We start from the raw sequence: 16,678 nt of genomic DNA on the forward strand, positions 1-16,678 counted from the left end.
GTGGTTCCTGACAGTCTCTGGCATTCATAGGCTTGCCGCAGTGTAGCCTGTCTCTGCCTGTGTCTCCTCAAGACCATTTTCCCTTCACCTGGCTCTTTTAACAGAAGACGACACCAATTTTCCTCTTCCCTAAGGATACCAGTCATGCATGGGACTAGGGACCAACCTAATCCAGTATGATCTCATTCTAACTTTATTATATCTGCAAAGATCCTGTTTCCAAATAAGGTCACATTCATGCATTTTGAGGGGAAGTGAGTTTGGCGGGGCACTATTCAGGATACTTGGTCTCCACACAGTACATCATCTCCCTCGCCACTTCCACAGCAAGTGGTGATCATCAGAACTGTCCCCAGACATTGGCAAAAGTTCCCTGGAGGGGAAAACATCCATAACTCAGACCAGCGCTCTACATAGAACAGAAAAGGGAATAACTAGTGTGGGCTACATATAAGCATAGATGTAAATACTGTCAGTAGTGGTCCAAGAAGAATGGTTTCTCTGGCTTTTCAGAGCTGCTCTTTGTTCTTTATCTTTCTTCCTTAAAGGCAGGCTGTAGCTAGCATGGACAAGATAGTTGCTGAGGAAAGCATCACATTCCAGCTGACAGGTTAAAGATCAGATTCCCACTGATGGGTGAAAGAGACACAGAGATGAGCTAAAGAAGAAGAGGACAGGGCTGGGCATATAGCTCAGCAGTACAAGCACCTGCCTAGCAAGTGCAAGGTCCTGAATTCAACTCCCAGTACCAAAAAAAGAGACAAAACAAGCTTATTCCTTCTTTGTCACCTTCTCAAGAATGGCTCTTGCCTGATCTTTTCTCTTTTAAGAATTTATTAAATTCATCCATGGAGGGGAGAAAAAAGAAGAAATGTAAAAGGAATTATGAACTCTTGAGGAAAATTACTCTTTTAAGGTTAAGTAGTATGACAATGGCAGCTGATAGAGCAAATTAAATTCTAACTGCACCACTGGTTTGATAGAGATCATTTTGCTAAATGTTACTGAGAAAATGCCTTCTTGGGGATATGAAGCTCAAATTCAGAATGAACACTTGTCAGTTGTGGCATCCAATTCAATTAGGTGAAATCTATTAATATAAAGACGAAACGGGTCAGATGGAAAATTGAAATTTATAAAACAGGTCTAGGATATTTTGGTAGAAAATATACATGCAATATCTTTAGGAAACCATGTTATTTATTTAATCCAAGGCCAAAAGGAAGGAAAACTATTTCACCTTTGCATCAGTGAGCAATCATAGCTGTGGTTAGAATTAGTTCATTTCTTGTGACATTTGAAAAACACGCATAAAATATGTTCAGTCTCTGTGAACCCAAAAAGCTTGCTGGCAACAAATCCATCCCAGGACAGCATTTCCGGTCACTGTTGCCTTACTAGCAAGACAAAGCTTGTAATGACTTCCATCACTTGTGTCAAAGCCTGCACATCAAGAACTGAACAGCAAAGGCAACCACCAACTGGGACTTTCTAGTAATAATCTAGTTATCCTTAACTAAAATAGTAAAATGGGTGCTGTAAAATGTTCTCCATGAAATATTTATCACTCATTTAGTAGATCACTTCTCCTAAGGCACTCGTGCAGGGCTGGCTAAAAGAGTTTCAAAATCTTATTTTGCCCAAATGCAAGCAAGTCTGCCTCATTAGTGATCAATTGCCAGCCAGGTTATCCCTAACAAGTCATTAATATATACCTTGTACTGTCAAATCCAGGAATTGGGCACCACATGTCCAATAAACTATCAGATGCTCTTATTAATAAAACTCTCAAAGCTCCACCAAGATCCATATTATGTAAACAAGGCACCATATGGGGTAATTTTTCATTGCCTTCCAGCTTGGCCCTAGATAGATCAACAAAACACAGCCAGCACTTGAACCTAAAGGCAGAGAATTGCTGTAGAGCACATCACAAGCATCTAGTCTCAAACCTTCCAATGGGGGTAATGCTTGCTCAAGCTTCTTTGGGGTGGTAAGTGATGTCCAATTTAAGCACCACTTTCAAAAGTTCCCAACTTCTTTCATTCCATGTACAAGATTTCCAGGTTGACAATCTTGCTGGACCATAAAGAATGAGATTATATTCTGCATCATTTAAGTGATTTTTAAGAGAAGCAGCTATTTGTATGCAGGAAAAAGAGAGTTCAAGAAAGAAACTATAGCAGCCAAAGCTCAGGAAAAAGAGGCCCACAGAATCAAGACAGTGACCAATATCCTCTCTTTAACCCATTGAGATGCCAGATATCCTGATCCAGAGCATCTTCCGGGATTTTTTTCTAATGCAGGACTTTATTCATTCACCAGTAAAGATGGATGACCTATCAATCTACTCATTCTGTCACTCAGCAAACATTTATAGATCAACCAGCCCCTTGAGTGGAAAGGTTATAATTATCAGAAGCTACTGTCCTTCTGCCTGTCCTCCACCTGCAACTCCTGATCATCTCTCAAGTCTCAGTTACACTCTACTCGCACAGAAAGTTTCCCTTGACTGCTTCCCCCACTTGTAAGCACCAGAGAACTCTGTGCTGCTTTGCACATTTGCTTTGAGTACTCACTCTCAAACTTCCTTAATTTTTTTTCCTCGTTAAACAGTGAATGTCTGCTGTGTTCACTGCATTATACTCCTTGTGCCTTGCACAGTACCTGGAACACAGTAAGTGAATAATAAGTTGTTACTGGTTGATTGATTAATTGATTGATTGAGGTACAAATCAATCAATAGGAGGCAACCACCAATGGGATGGCTTAGCAGCAGCAGAGTCCCCACAAAGGGGGCAAAGAGTCAAGGCCTTAGACTAGTAGTTCTCACTTTACTAACCATAAAAAGTTCTCTAAGTGCTCTCTCTTTTCTTCCCTCCTCCCTCTCTTCCATCCCTTTCTTCTGCTTCCTCTCCTAGTCATACACTCTTGCAAGTAAAACGAGATTGTTAATAACGATGCTCAAGCAGGCAGGTAGGGGCTGTATAAAGGGCTTCAGATAGGACATGTTTATTGTGTGTTCACTGCTTCTTCACAGAGCCTAAACAGTCTCTGAGAAAAAGACCATATTCAATTAACATACTTGGAATAAATGCATGAATCAGATCTTCTTGGGAAAGTTACGTTCTTCTACGTGCACCAACAGTACGTGACTGAGGATAGAAAATGGGTCCAGTATGAACTAAAAACTCTGACAAAGGCACGGCAAGTTGGGCTCCCTTCCAAGCTCTCCCATCCAACACTGTTATCTCTGGCACCACTGGGGTCTACGGCTCTGTGAAGAGCCTACATTTGGAATAATAAGAGCACCAATAGGTAACATTTAGAAATTGCTTACCACAGTGTGCAAAGTGCCTTATTTATACTGCCTGATTTCTCAATCAAAATCACACATAAAACTATTGTTACTATCCTGATTTTTAAATGAGGACCCAGAGAGTTTCAAAAAAATTAAAAGATGCCCCAAAGGTCATAGAGCTAACAACTGGAAGACCTGTGATTCAACCTAGATCCATCTAACCTCAGAGCCCTCACCCTAAAGCACTAGCCAAGGGCTGCCTCTTTCTAGACCTGCTGTGATGGAACTCAGGGCTACGCTCTATGGCTGTGCAGCCTGTACCCTGCACAACTCTGGGGGCACCAGGCAGACAGAGAAGGGAAATCGCCCTCTGGTTTGGAGCAATATGGCAATGCTGCTCATACTGGAAGGGATACAGGCTCATAACACTTGAGCTATCAGCTCCATCCTTGGCAGAATATCAATAATACTCACCTCCCAAAGGAAGTTTGGGAAATGAACGTCACTGTCATTTTCCCATCCCACCACTCCAGTGATCGCTCAGCATGACAATAACAGTGATTCTAAGGCCAATGACACAATTCTGCTTTTTTGTTCAAATCATCCTGGTCCAAAAGCCTGGCCCCTCACCCCATCAATACACATTTACAATAGATTTCAATCCCCATCGATACACATTTAGAATAGATTTCACTCAACTCCATGGTCCTCAGGTTAATTTACACAGTGCCAAACTGACCTTTCCAAATGTGTCCCACAGCGCGGTGAGAGTGAGGAAAATTTATTTCCAGGAACCAAAAATATGCTACCTTGTGAAATATGGGTTTTTCCATGGCTTGATTTGAACTTCATATCGGAAACTGTGGCACGGTTCAATGATTATTCACCAATTGAGGAAGGGAAAAGGCAGCTCGGAGACCTTCAGGGGCCATATTTCATAGCCCTATCAAACGTTCACACAGGTGATTAAAAGCCCTGCAAGCAGCAGCAACTGCAGGGCCTACTGGTCACATTCTAGATAAGGAGATAGATTTCTGTGAAAGAGAAGAAATGCAAGAACCCACAGGCACTGAAAAAGTTGGTGCAGATTTCCCTGGTGAATTCATTTGAGAAGAAAACTTTTCCAGGCCATCCCCTTTCTCTTCTATTCTTTTCTTCTTCTATGAGAATCCATCAATTCCCCTTTAATTTACGCTTTGCTGAGCACCACCATGACCTCCACAGTATTTGGATTGTCCAACCCTACCACAAGGCACACACTCTGTGAGGAGATGAAATGTAAAAATCATTTCCGAGGACACCAGAGTATCACACTGTTGTCAGGAAACAGCGCATGAAACTAGGGGAATAAACAAGGGATGGTATAGCATCCTGGGGTCGGCTGCAACCACCAATTGCCTGAAGGCAATTCCAAACTCTCCCATCCAACACTGTTATCTCTAGCGCCACTGGGGTCTACGGCTAGAGAAGGCAGGGATATGAAGAAGAGAGTTTGTCAAAAGCTATGACCTCAGCAGAAGGGTATAACCAACCCATGGACAAGGAGGACACTAGTAGAATAAATTACCTGATCTCACTGTCTTCCCTTTATCCAGGTTTTTGCATCACCTTCAATTGACCAACCCAACTAAAACCATTTCCACCCATTGATACGAACTGTAAAGATCAGCCTTTCCAAAAAAGACCCTTTCCATGGCTAGAGAGCAGACATAAGGCACTGGAATGTGTAATTTTAAAATGTCCACTACACCAAACAATTCTTAAACTTTATCTCTAACCTTCGGGTCTGCCTCTGATTTTGTGTAGACCATTTACCTGCATTACAGGAAGCTGACGCATATGAGACAGTACAACTAAACTTAAATTATACCGTCCATTGCAAGTTAGACACAAGCTTCCTCCTTTGAACTTAGAAAATGCTGCTCTTACACTAAATTCTAAAAATCTTCTATTACATGGGACATATATATCCTTTTCTGTTTCTTTGAGGCAGAAAAACATGATTTGTGTATCTGCTGACTCTAGATAATCTATACATTTGTTATTTCATTTCATTATCTTAAAAACATGAAGATGAAATCACAGCTCAGAGAAGCTAAATTTCACAAAGTAGCACAGCCAATTTGAGAAAGGGAGATCTAAGTTCAGATTTTTCTAATCCTGCAGTTTAAGTTTCTAACCACCATGTCACACTGTCTCATATTTAACTCTGAAATCTCTGCTCTGCCCAGAAACATACCTAATGTGCAGCACACTTCTGTGTGTTTCTTGAGTAGATGGATAGTGGACAGATGGACAGATAAAGCCTAAAAGAATGAAACCTTAATTCTCAATCTTTATTGTTATTCCTCAGGCCAGATTTTCTTGATCTCCTCTTTAATTAATTCCACAATCAATTATTAGGCCAGTATTTTCTTAATGATCTGAAAAGGTAGAAAAGAAGCAGGATATATAGCTTGTGACTCACAATACACAATATTTCTAGGGAAAGCTGTGCCAACATGCACAAGCCCGGGAACATAACTGAGACCTGAATCAAACAAATATGTGTAATGGACATAGAAATGATCACAAGTCCAGCCATCTCCCAAATGATCATCCTGTGAAAAGTTGAGACGATGCTCATGAAGACAGTGGGCCCTGGGCAGACAAAGAAGTGGCAGTACAGACAGGATATCAGATGACAAGGTGAGAAACACACCCAGTGAAGGACAAACTAGGGCTCTGGGCACACAGTAGCTTTCATTAGCATGAGAAAGGCTGACAAGAGAAGGACCCTACCCTACTGCTCAAACTAGTATTTCAATAAGTGATCATGTATGTTAACATATGGGCTCACAAAAACATTCATGTAAGTCGAATAATATCTTATTCACACTAGAAGGACTGGCCTTTTTGTTAAATTTATTAGCTAAAAAAATTCTAAGATGGGTGATGTCTTTTTAAATAAATATTAGTAGCAATATCCTTTTGTCCTGAAAGAAACAGCTCCACTAGTCTACTCACAAGTAATGGAGAAGCACAAAGGAAATTTCTGGTCATAATTCCATTAAAGTTCGTGGTCCCATTGAGTCCGGGGGACTTGATCTGTCTATACCTCATAACTAGAGGTCTGACCTTACAGAATTCCCTAGATCTCTGTGGGGCCTGAGGATGATGGTCACAAGGAAAGGGTGCAGAGTTATGTGCTCTACAACTTTATAACAAGAATAAAGTTATAAGCAAATTTAGAAGACAGCTAAAGGTTTCCATTTCTGAGGAGATATAGTTGTTGTACTCTTCCTATTCCTCTCACTAAGTACAGCTCTAATCTCTGGTTCATACATGTAAGATAACACTGAGGAGGATAGAAAAGAAGAAGAACAAGCTAGGGATCTCATGAGCCTAGTAAGGACACAGGGTTTTCTTTCTGAGTGTTACTTTCCAAACTTGGAATTGAGCAAGTTAGCAATTTGAAAACACCAATGATCACAGACGAAGAAAATACTCCAACAAAAGCCTGCTGTGTCTAGTCAAAGAACAGGAAAGGGACAGCCTCAAAGAGAAAAAACTCTTACAAAATGACACTCTAGGGAACATCACCAGTAGTAATAACAAAAGCAGTAATGACAATAAAACTGGGGAGCCTAGACTTCTACACTGGTCAGGCCCCAATGAGACACCTCAGCTGGTCCTACCCCACGGTGTTTGTTCACAGAGGCCAACTAGGGCAGCCGCTGCACTGTGAGACCACGTGAGAAACCTGGATGCCCATTCCTACTGCAGCAGGGACACAGTTTTGCATTTGTTCACCCTCCCTACTAGATGGGGATGTGGGGGATCAGAAGAGTCCTAGTGAGACCAGGACTTCTTACCCCTCCCAGTAATGTCAAGGCCATTCCTCATCATGGAGTCAACCACAACAAATTTCTAACAATCTGGTGGCTTCAATGAACAGAAATCTGTCCTTTCAGGCTATTGGAAGCCAGATATCTCAATTGAGGTACTAGCAGAACCTTGCTTATTCTGAAGTTTCCAGGGAAAATCCTTCCTTCCTTTATCCAGCATCTGGTGCCGCCAAGTGTTCTTTGTCTTGAGATAACATAGTTCCTACCCAGAGTTCTGCTTACAGAAAGCCACCTCTGTGTGTCTCTCTGCAGCTCCTTCATGTACACATATACCAGTCACTGGATGTAGGATCCATCCTAAATATAGCATGATTTTATTTGAAGACCCATAGCTGATTGTATCTGGAAAGACTTTTTCCAAATAAAGTTATACTCTGAGATTCCAGGTGGACAAAACTTTGAGGGGAACATGCTGAACTCATTACACTACCTCCAAGTGAATATTTAAATAACATCCACAGTCGTATACAAAAGCTCAAAACATCCGGCTTTCAATTAAAAAGTACTCAGTATACAAAAAACGAGAAAGATAGTCCCAAAAAGGACAATCGGTAGAAGCTAACAGAGAAGACAGAGATGTCAAAATTCTATCTGAAAAAACTTTTTATACAGTCTGTATAAAAATGTGTTAGTGAGAAATTTTTAATATACTTGAAGCAAGTGAAAATTAAAAAGCCTCAACAAATAGATAATGTAAAGAAAAGACCAAAGAGAAGTTACAGAACCAAGAGATAAACTTATATAAATAAAAAAAATTGGTAACCTAAATAGCAATATGGAGGATACAGAGAAAAGAATCAGTTAACTTAATGGTAGAAAAAAATAGAGATTACCCAGTCTGGACAACACCTATATATACTGAAAAAAAAATATGAACAGGTATTCGAAGGACTGTAAGATACAATTAAAGGTCTAACAATCTTATAATTAGAGTCTTAGAATTAAGAGAGAATTAATGCAAGGCTGAAAAGGTCTTACAAAAGATACTGACCTGAAATCTTCCCAAAGTTGGCCAGAGACACCAACCTATAGAATTAAAAGGCTGAGCAAATTCCAAATAGGACAAATGCAAAGAGACATACTGTAAGACACATATAAATATTTGAAAACTAAAGGGAAAAGATTTCTTCAAAGCAACAAACACCTTAACTATAGGGAAAATGATATGAATGTTAGTGGATCTCAAAAAAAGAGATGAAAATATACAACTTAGTATTGTCCAAAGTGCTGAAAGAAAGGATCTTTCAACTCAGAAATCTGTATCCAGTGAAAATATCCTTCAAGAATGAAGTATTTATCAAGCAAGGTAATTCACCTCATTAGCAGCTGGAGAAGAAAAATCATGTTATCATAGCAATTAATGCAGCAAAAGCACTTAATGAAATGCAACACTCATTCAAGATAAAAAAAAAATGATCAGAAATACAGGAATAGAGACACTATCAACTCAATGATTATCATCTACAAACAAGCCTAAGGCTGACATTATACAAAATGGTTGTTTCACTCTTTGTGCTACTGCATCAGAATACCAGGGGCTGGGTAATTTACAAAGAAGAGAAATATACTTTCTCATATTTCTGAGTACTAAGAAATCCAAGAGAAGCCACTGGCAGATTCAGTTGTCCAGTGAAGGATGACATCTGCTTTTAAGATGGTTCCTCCAACACTGGGTCCTCATGTGGCAGGAGTCATAGGACAAGAAAACATGACCTCCCTTTCCCAAGTCCTTTTAGAAGGACACCTGATCCCTTTCAAGGAGAGGAACTCTAATGACCTAATCATCTAAGTACCCCACCTCTTAATATTATCCCATTGACAATATCTGAATTTTAGAGGGACCACATTGAAACCATAGCAATGGGGAAGTACTTAATGCTTTCTTTCTAAGATTGTGAACAAGGCAAAGATGTTTACACTCAACAGTTTTAGTACTGGAAACTCTAGATATACAGGATGACTGAGAACAGCGTCAACACTGCTCTCCATGGCTCCGGTCTTCGCAGCACATTGAAATTATCCCAAAAAGCATCCTTGATGACTGACTTTCCTGTACATCCTTATCCAATCCAACCAGAAACTCTGTTGCTCTGCCTTCAGTACGGGTCCAAAATACAACCACCTCCCTACCTCCACCGTTATGTTCAAACTATTTCTTGCTTGGACTGAAACAATGGATTCCTCAGAGCTCTCCTGCTTTAGGGATATTGTTGGATAGTTTTGTGTCTTGCATCAAGGACCTCAAAAATGTATCATCAAGGGCTTGCTGTTCTCATCTTGGTATAAACCGTAGACCATGACACTGCCTTGGACAGTGTCCAGCCAGTCCAGCAGCCCTGTGCTGACTAAACCTTCATCTTCTTTCTATGCAGCAAACACCATATAGTTGTTATTCCACACAAGTGCCTTGTTCCTGCTGCCCAAGAAGTGGGAAAGATTATTCATTTAGCTCTAAATGCAATTTATTTTCTGAACTTGTTTCAGTTGGATTCTCTCATGCTTTATACCCCATAATAAGTTTATATTCTGTTCTACTTGAATCAACAAAACCTCTAGGGGGTCTCTAGCAAGGTACAGAGAGTGATGATTAGCAACTCAAAATGGAAAGTTGTTTAAGACTTCCAGAAAGAGTTCAGCCTCACGGAGCAATATGTAACTTTGAGGAAGGAATCTGGAGTAGCTGCAGGAAGAACCAGAGGTTGGAGAGATGGTCTGGACACCTCTACCCACCTGCAAACCACTCCTGTGCTGGTGTCAAAGCTTCCATCATGCCCCAAATCCCTTAGGTGTTCTCACAGGGCAGATAAGGTGTTTTCTACCTTCTTTTCACCCTTCCTCCCTGCTTGATGGCAAGCTGACCTCATTCCCCTTCCTTTATGCATCACTACTTCCAAAACCCAGGCACACTGGGCTCTTATGGTTGAAAATAAAAAGATTATACAAGATGAGTTAATGGCTGTAATCCCAACACTCTGGGAGGCTGAGGCAGGAGGACTGCCTGTTCAAGCACTATCTAGCAAACTTAATGAGACCCTGTCTGGAAGTAAAAACAAAGGTCTGAGGATATAGAAAAAAAAAAAAAAAAGATGAGCCAATGGCTGATGGTAGAGGCTTGTTAAAACAAAAACAAAGCCTGAAAGTACCCCATATATGTCCTTAATCAGAGAAAGTAAGTAAGCTGAAGTCTCACCGACAGTAAGTGCTAAACCCAGAAAGAGGGTCTCCTGAATGTAAGTGCTGTGACCACCACCACCCCGAACTGAACTCCATCATAACTGCTCCCTGTTTCATTTCTTCCGTTTTCCTCCCTCTCTTTTTGTCCTTTTCTTCTGGCAGCCTTTTCCAACTTAACATCTGATCTTTAGATTTTGAGAAAACAATTAGCAAGTACATTTTCTCTGTGGTTGCTTCTAAGAATTTCTTTCTACGTTTGGTGTTCTACAATTTCAATCCAGGGTGTCCAAGTGCAAAGTTACTCTTATCTTCAATTTAAGGATTCATCTCTTTCATCATTAGGGACAATTATCAATCAGTATATTTAAGACTTTTCTTCTGTTCTCTTGAAGCTGCCCAGACATTCTCCTTATGTCTTCCATGTCCCAGTCCCTCTCTCCCGCTGTCTAGCTCTTTCTCTATGATGACTGATTTTTGTAATTTCTTATCTTGCTTTTATAATTCTTATTCATTTCTTCATCTTGTTGGTATTTTTGTTGTTTTTTTGAGACAGGGTCTTGTCATATACTGCAGGCTGGCCTTGAACTCAGGGCAATCCTCCTGCCTCAGCCTTCCAAGTGTTTGGATTATAGATGTGGCATGTGTCACCACACCAGGCTTGTTGGTACTTTCTAATGTGCGGAATCTGAAGCATCTCTCAGAATGCTTTATCATTTCCCTTCTGGGAAGGCTAACATTCCTGATTGTGGTGACTTGCAGTTTTCTTTTGTGGTGCATTACTTCCTTGTGCTGGATCTACATTTTTATCAGCAGCTCATATTCAGTGATCAGAACCCAGGATGCCTGTGCCATGAAAACACTCCTAAAAAGGGTTGCACAGTGCCTTCTTCAGAGGAAAAGATGAGTTAAACCAGAACTTACCTCTAAGTTAATTTATGTACTTCCTTCATGTAAGGCTGGGCTTCTGCACTTGTTGCAGTATCTCTGCAGTGTCTCTCAGCAGTTTTTTTCTTTCCAACCTGAGCTCTGGGCAAGGAGAACCTTGCATTTCACTTCTCTAAGGCAGAGGGCAGATCCTTCTACTCATGCCATCACTGGAGAAGACACTCATACCAGCCCCATAGCCTGCAGACCTCGACCATGCTGACAGCAAACATGAGGGACGCTGCCCACCTCCACCATCTCCACATAGTTTACTGTGCTTACTTCGTCATTCTCTCCCTCCCTCTCACCGGCCTTCTCTTTATTTATGTATAACTGTTACATTGCAGTATTTTGATCCCACAGGTTTTGCTTTTGCTTTTGTTGTAAGAAAAGAACCACAATAAGCATTAATGTCATCTCCCATGTTCAGAAGCCCAAAGCTCTGTGGCTGGGGCAGGTAATTAGGAGAACAAATAGGAAATGTGATTTAAAAAATAGGGAGAATATTTAAATTTTAAAGAACTTATTATAATAAAAAATACATTATCATTCATCTTCTCAAAATAATACTCCTCACTTCAAATACACTTAACCCCTGACCCTTACCACTGTCTGAAGCAGTTCAGGAAATCTTCTTTCAGGAGTGTCTTTCTGAGGTATGATAAAAAAAATATGGTGGATACTGCTGCTGAATGGTAAGCAATAGAAAGACAGGCTCATGAAAACATTACAGTGTGTCCTCGTGTACCTTATTCAGTGGGTCTGGCACTGTGCAACTTCTGGCTCTTTGCCAAAGTCAAAATGACAATGAATGATAAACACTTTGAATTGATCAGGACATCAAGACAGCCTCAACAGTGCAATTAAAACACACAGAAGAGAACTCCCAGAACTGCTTCAGAAAAATCGCAGGAATCACAGAATAAGTGTATTTGGAGTGAGGCAGAATATTTTGAGGGGAGACTAATGGCAATATGTCTTTCACTGTAATATTGTTTTTGGTTTAAACATTCACCATAGTGCTCGCTTCGGCAGCACATATATTAAACATTCACCATATATTTCAATCACACCTCGTATGTCGAGGACCAGGATTTAAGTTCAGCGCTTTAAATTTCAGATTCATTTGGTATTTAAAATAATAGAAATGTATTATGTATGTATTATGAGCCTTGTTTTTATAAAAGAGACAGCTGAGGCTTAACAACAAAGACTCCCTTAAGCTCACATAGTTATGCAGCCCATATAACTACGACAGCAGGATATTAAACCACATCCTTCTCTTCAAAACACACAGGCTGCGTCTCCTCAGGACAACACACCACACCCGCTATCTGACAGCTGCTGCGCTCCTGGTATCATAAGAGAGGAATGTAAATAAATTAGAATGGCTGTGCTTTTTCTATGAACAAGCCATTAGGCAAGTCACACCTGTCTGAGGTTCATTTGTAGATACATTCTAGCTCCTTTCTGAGTTTTATACCTGTCTCTTGTGGCAATTAACAGACTCAGGTGAATTTCCTGTGACTCACCTCAAAATGCCATATGCTCGCAATGGTTCATATATAGGAAAGCAGCTGACACCTCAAGAAAAGCATAAGCAAATGCTAAGTATACAACACCTCTGGGCACATAGGCTGAAGATTTATTGTCTCTTATGTGCTTCCATCACTTCTTAAAATAAGCAAAACTGAACTAATTCTCAGTGACATTTGCATTCAGACTACTATTTCTGCATCCTAAGAATAAACATCATTGTCAGAGAATAATAATGACTCCAAGGTGTTGTACCCTTCAACATCCAGAGGAAAGGATAACATGTCTACCTACCACATGATAAGAGCAAGACCATTACTTAGCATTTCGAATCTTACAAATTCTTGTCTCCAATGCCATGACACAAAGAGTTTGTGATCTTAAGCCTTCTTTTATTCCTGACAGAGAGAAGAACATTGGCCAGTCCATCCAATCAGTCAGTCCAAATCCAGCAAGTTTGAGTGTAGAAGATTCTGGAGAAAACTGGAAGAAACTAAGAAGCTTCTAGGAAATGAATCATTCCTGCAAGGTACCATTCTTTCCTAGATTTAAGTCTATACAGTGTTAATGATGAGGAAGCAAGACAGCAACCAAACCAGATAAACCAATAGCATCTGCTCCCTGTCCTCCTTCCACACACATGCTGCAACTCCTATGAAGTCAGTGCAACCTATCAGGAAAAGAAGAGTTGACATTTCCACGGAATTCCAGTGTGTTGCCCAGTGAAAACAAACCAAGAGAAGTTAAGAAAAGGAACATTAGCCGATCCTGCTCATCTTGCCAGGAGGCTGGGAGATGTCTGCAGGGATGGAGAATGGGCAGTAGGAATGGCCAACTTAGTGACATAGCAGCCCCAGTCTGGCGGCACAGATGAGAACTCCCCAGTTGTGAAACTGATTCCCCAACACGTAGGGTAACAAATTATGGGAAAGGAGAAGCTGTGCCAAGCATGCATTCTTCTCTAATTCAAGTCCTGATTGCACTCACAAGCTCCCAAAAGAACCGATTATCCACCTCCAGGCTCTTTACCATATGCTCTCTGGACTACCGAGGTCACCCACCTAAGAGTAATTCATTTGCCTCCCCCTGCAAACTTGCTCCTTCTTATGAATTAAGAGATTCAAAAAATAGTACCACCCTCCACCTATCACCCATGTTATCTGCAAACATTCCTCTTTTCTTGCTCGAGCACGTCTCATTTCTTCCTCTCTATGTTAATGTATACTCATTATTTGTTGTTTACACTATGACAAAAATCACATCGTGATTTCTTTGCCTCCTTTTAGCCATCCAGCACTGTAACGTACCCTGCATTGATGGGAAGGTAAGATTATTAAAACCCTAATTTTCAATAACATTTTTAAAAATTATTTGTATTATTTTGTCTTGAGACCCTGTATCACTTTGAATGTTCTTGCTTTGATTTGTTTATGTTTGTGATACTGGTATGCTGCTACTGTTCTATTTCTTTGTGTGTTTCTCATTTACTACTGTCTTTAAAATAAATAAAAAATAAAAAAAATCACAAATCCTTCACAGGTTATCCACTGACTATAGGGTAAAATCAAAACAACTACTTAGCCTGGTCTACAATGCCTTCAACATCTGTCCTCTGCCCACATCTCCAGTGTCCTTTACTACTAATCTCTGTCATTCATTTCAGTCACCTCAGATTTCTTTTCTTTCTTGGAACAACCACATTCATCCCTGCATTGAGACTTTCCTCCCCTGCTAGTCACTATGCCCTGTAATCTTCACACCCTCTTCTCCCGCACTGCACTCCATTTCACCCCTTCTCCAATGGCAAATTCTACTTGTTGGGGTGTTCCCATAAATGTTATCTTTTCAAAGAAGACATCTTAGAATGACTGTTGCCATCACCTCACCTATTCTTCATCACTAAAACCTACTTCTTTATAGCTATTGTCATATTAGGTATCCACTGACTGAATTGTTTACTTCTTGGGTGACTGTACACCTGTAGTCTGAATGTGCCTTAAAAGACAAAAATCCAGAAACTACACACACATACATGCACATGCACGCACATACACACACACATACATACACACACACACACGCATGCACCTACCCAATATAGTCACCCATCACCTAGTAAATGTCAATACAAATTGCATTTATGAGTGGGTTCATAATGTATGAATTAATGATTGTAGTCTGTGAGATATTCACAGCTACCTCACACTAGTGGACTTCTTTTTTAAGAGAATTAAAAAATAATTTTAAAAAAATTAGAAACAATACAGAATTTCACTAAACAAGATGATAAGAATTGAACAATGGTTGCTATATTGCACATTGTTGTCTTCAAATTAGTTGTTCAGATTATCAGATATAAGCAAGCAAAATTTGTCAAAAAATTAAAAAGAAGAAAAAAATTTAACCATTAACTGTTCCTTTCAGTAGACCAGCAGAAACCAACAGTATAATTATTCCAGCTATCCTATATACATTTGTTTTTCCCTCCCTTCTTTCTTTCTTTTCCCCTTTCCCTCATCCCAGTTGTTCCTCCCCTTTGAGCAGTTTCTTTGCTCACTCAGCTCTCTCACCCTATGAAGGACCTCTGTCCCTGTGACCACAGTGGGGAACACCCACACAACTCCTATGCCATATGGCCAGCACCATTAGCCCTTTCAAGTCCTGCCTGATTTCTTCCCTTCATCCCCAGGTGTAGCTTTCACTTCCAACTTTATGCCTCACCTCCAACATGCATATATTTCCACCATAGTGTTTACTATGCTTCAATGCACTACTGTGCATTTCTTCTTCAGAAAACTCATTAATTTTTAAGGAAGGGAACTGTATCTTAATCATCACTGTATACCTAGCACCAAGCTAAGCACCTGACACTAAATTATTTTTGAATTAGTAAATGAATGACTTGATGAGATATGCTTATGATTTTGTTTTTCTAGCACATGAAGCAGCCTACTGCAGAAATTATCAGACAATATTTTCCGTGCACATCATAGCCATTAAACAGTGCTGGGAAGCACAACTGTGCAGCACAGAGCTTCATACCTAAGTCACATCCCTTCCAAAATGCAAGATATGTCAGATTTCCCAGGAAAAAGGAGAGAGATAAGTAATGAGGCCACTGACTTTGTGACATACTGTGTGAAACTGACCACCAATAACCCATGACTTTAGTACGTGTAAAGTAAATAGTTTCAGAGGCCGTATTTCTGATGTTGAATATAAAGACTGCCCAGCAAGAAGGAGACTGAAGAGTTGGTCACTGAATGATCAGTTCTATTTGGATATGAGGACTGTCACAACAAAACCCAAAGACCTGAACACATTCAGCACAAAGGTCCACACAGGGTTTTGCACTGGCAGCTAACTTCTGGCACCTTGCCTCTATGTAGATTATCTTAAGCATCATCTGTCAATCAAATGATTATTTCTCCTGACAGCGGGTAGAATTTTAACCTATCATTCTTTACGTAACTATGGACAACATTAAAGTTCATACATCCACCTTAGAATGAAGTGAGTTGATTTGATTTTTTCCAAGCATGACACCTACCTGACATGCTTTACATCAGTTTCTAATGTTATTCAGGTATTTGCATAAATATTGAAAAGACAAGCACTTTACTGTTTCTAATACTCTTTGTTATATAACCCTTTACTGAGTCTCACGGCCACACTGAGAATAAAGCATGAAAAATATTCTTCAATGTCTTCTGTTTCTGGCAACTTGATAGATGGAACACCCTCACTCAACCTTCCCCACAGAAGCAACTGAAACAACCAATAAAACCCAAGGCATTACCAAGAAAGCCTTAGAAAGAAAATGTTCTGTGCTCCAAAGCAAGTTAAAAGTAGTAAA

At 40.1% G+C, this 16,678-nt stretch overlaps 1 protein-coding gene and 1 long non-coding RNA gene across 4 annotated transcripts in view; one reads left to right on the forward strand and one right to left on the reverse strand.

The window, feature by feature from the left end:
* LOC102010901 overlaps nt 1-16,561 on the forward strand; it is a 29,081-nt gene extending 12,520 nt beyond the window's left edge. Inside the window, exons 3-5 of the long non-coding RNA XR_260392.2 lie at nt 13,228-13,351; nt 14,109-14,146; nt 15,759-16,561. This is a non-coding gene — a long non-coding RNA (uncharacterized LOC102010901). The remainder of the gene's footprint in view (nt 1-13,227; nt 13,352-14,108; nt 14,147-15,758) is intronic.
* Nucleotides 1-16,678, reverse strand: part of Agbl1 (ATP/GTP binding protein-like 1) — an 800,368-nt gene that overhangs the window by 573,854 nt on the left and 209,836 nt on the right. The gene's annotated exons all lie outside the window — the stretch shown is intronic.

The sequence above is a fragment of the Chinchilla lanigera genome, unplaced genomic scaffold, assembly GCF_000276665.1.
Source record: "Chinchilla lanigera isolate Chin_1 unplaced genomic scaffold, ChiLan1.0 scaffold00015, whole genome shotgun sequence".
Taxonomy (NCBI): Eukaryota; Metazoa; Chordata; class Mammalia; order Rodentia; family Chinchillidae; genus Chinchilla; species Chinchilla lanigera.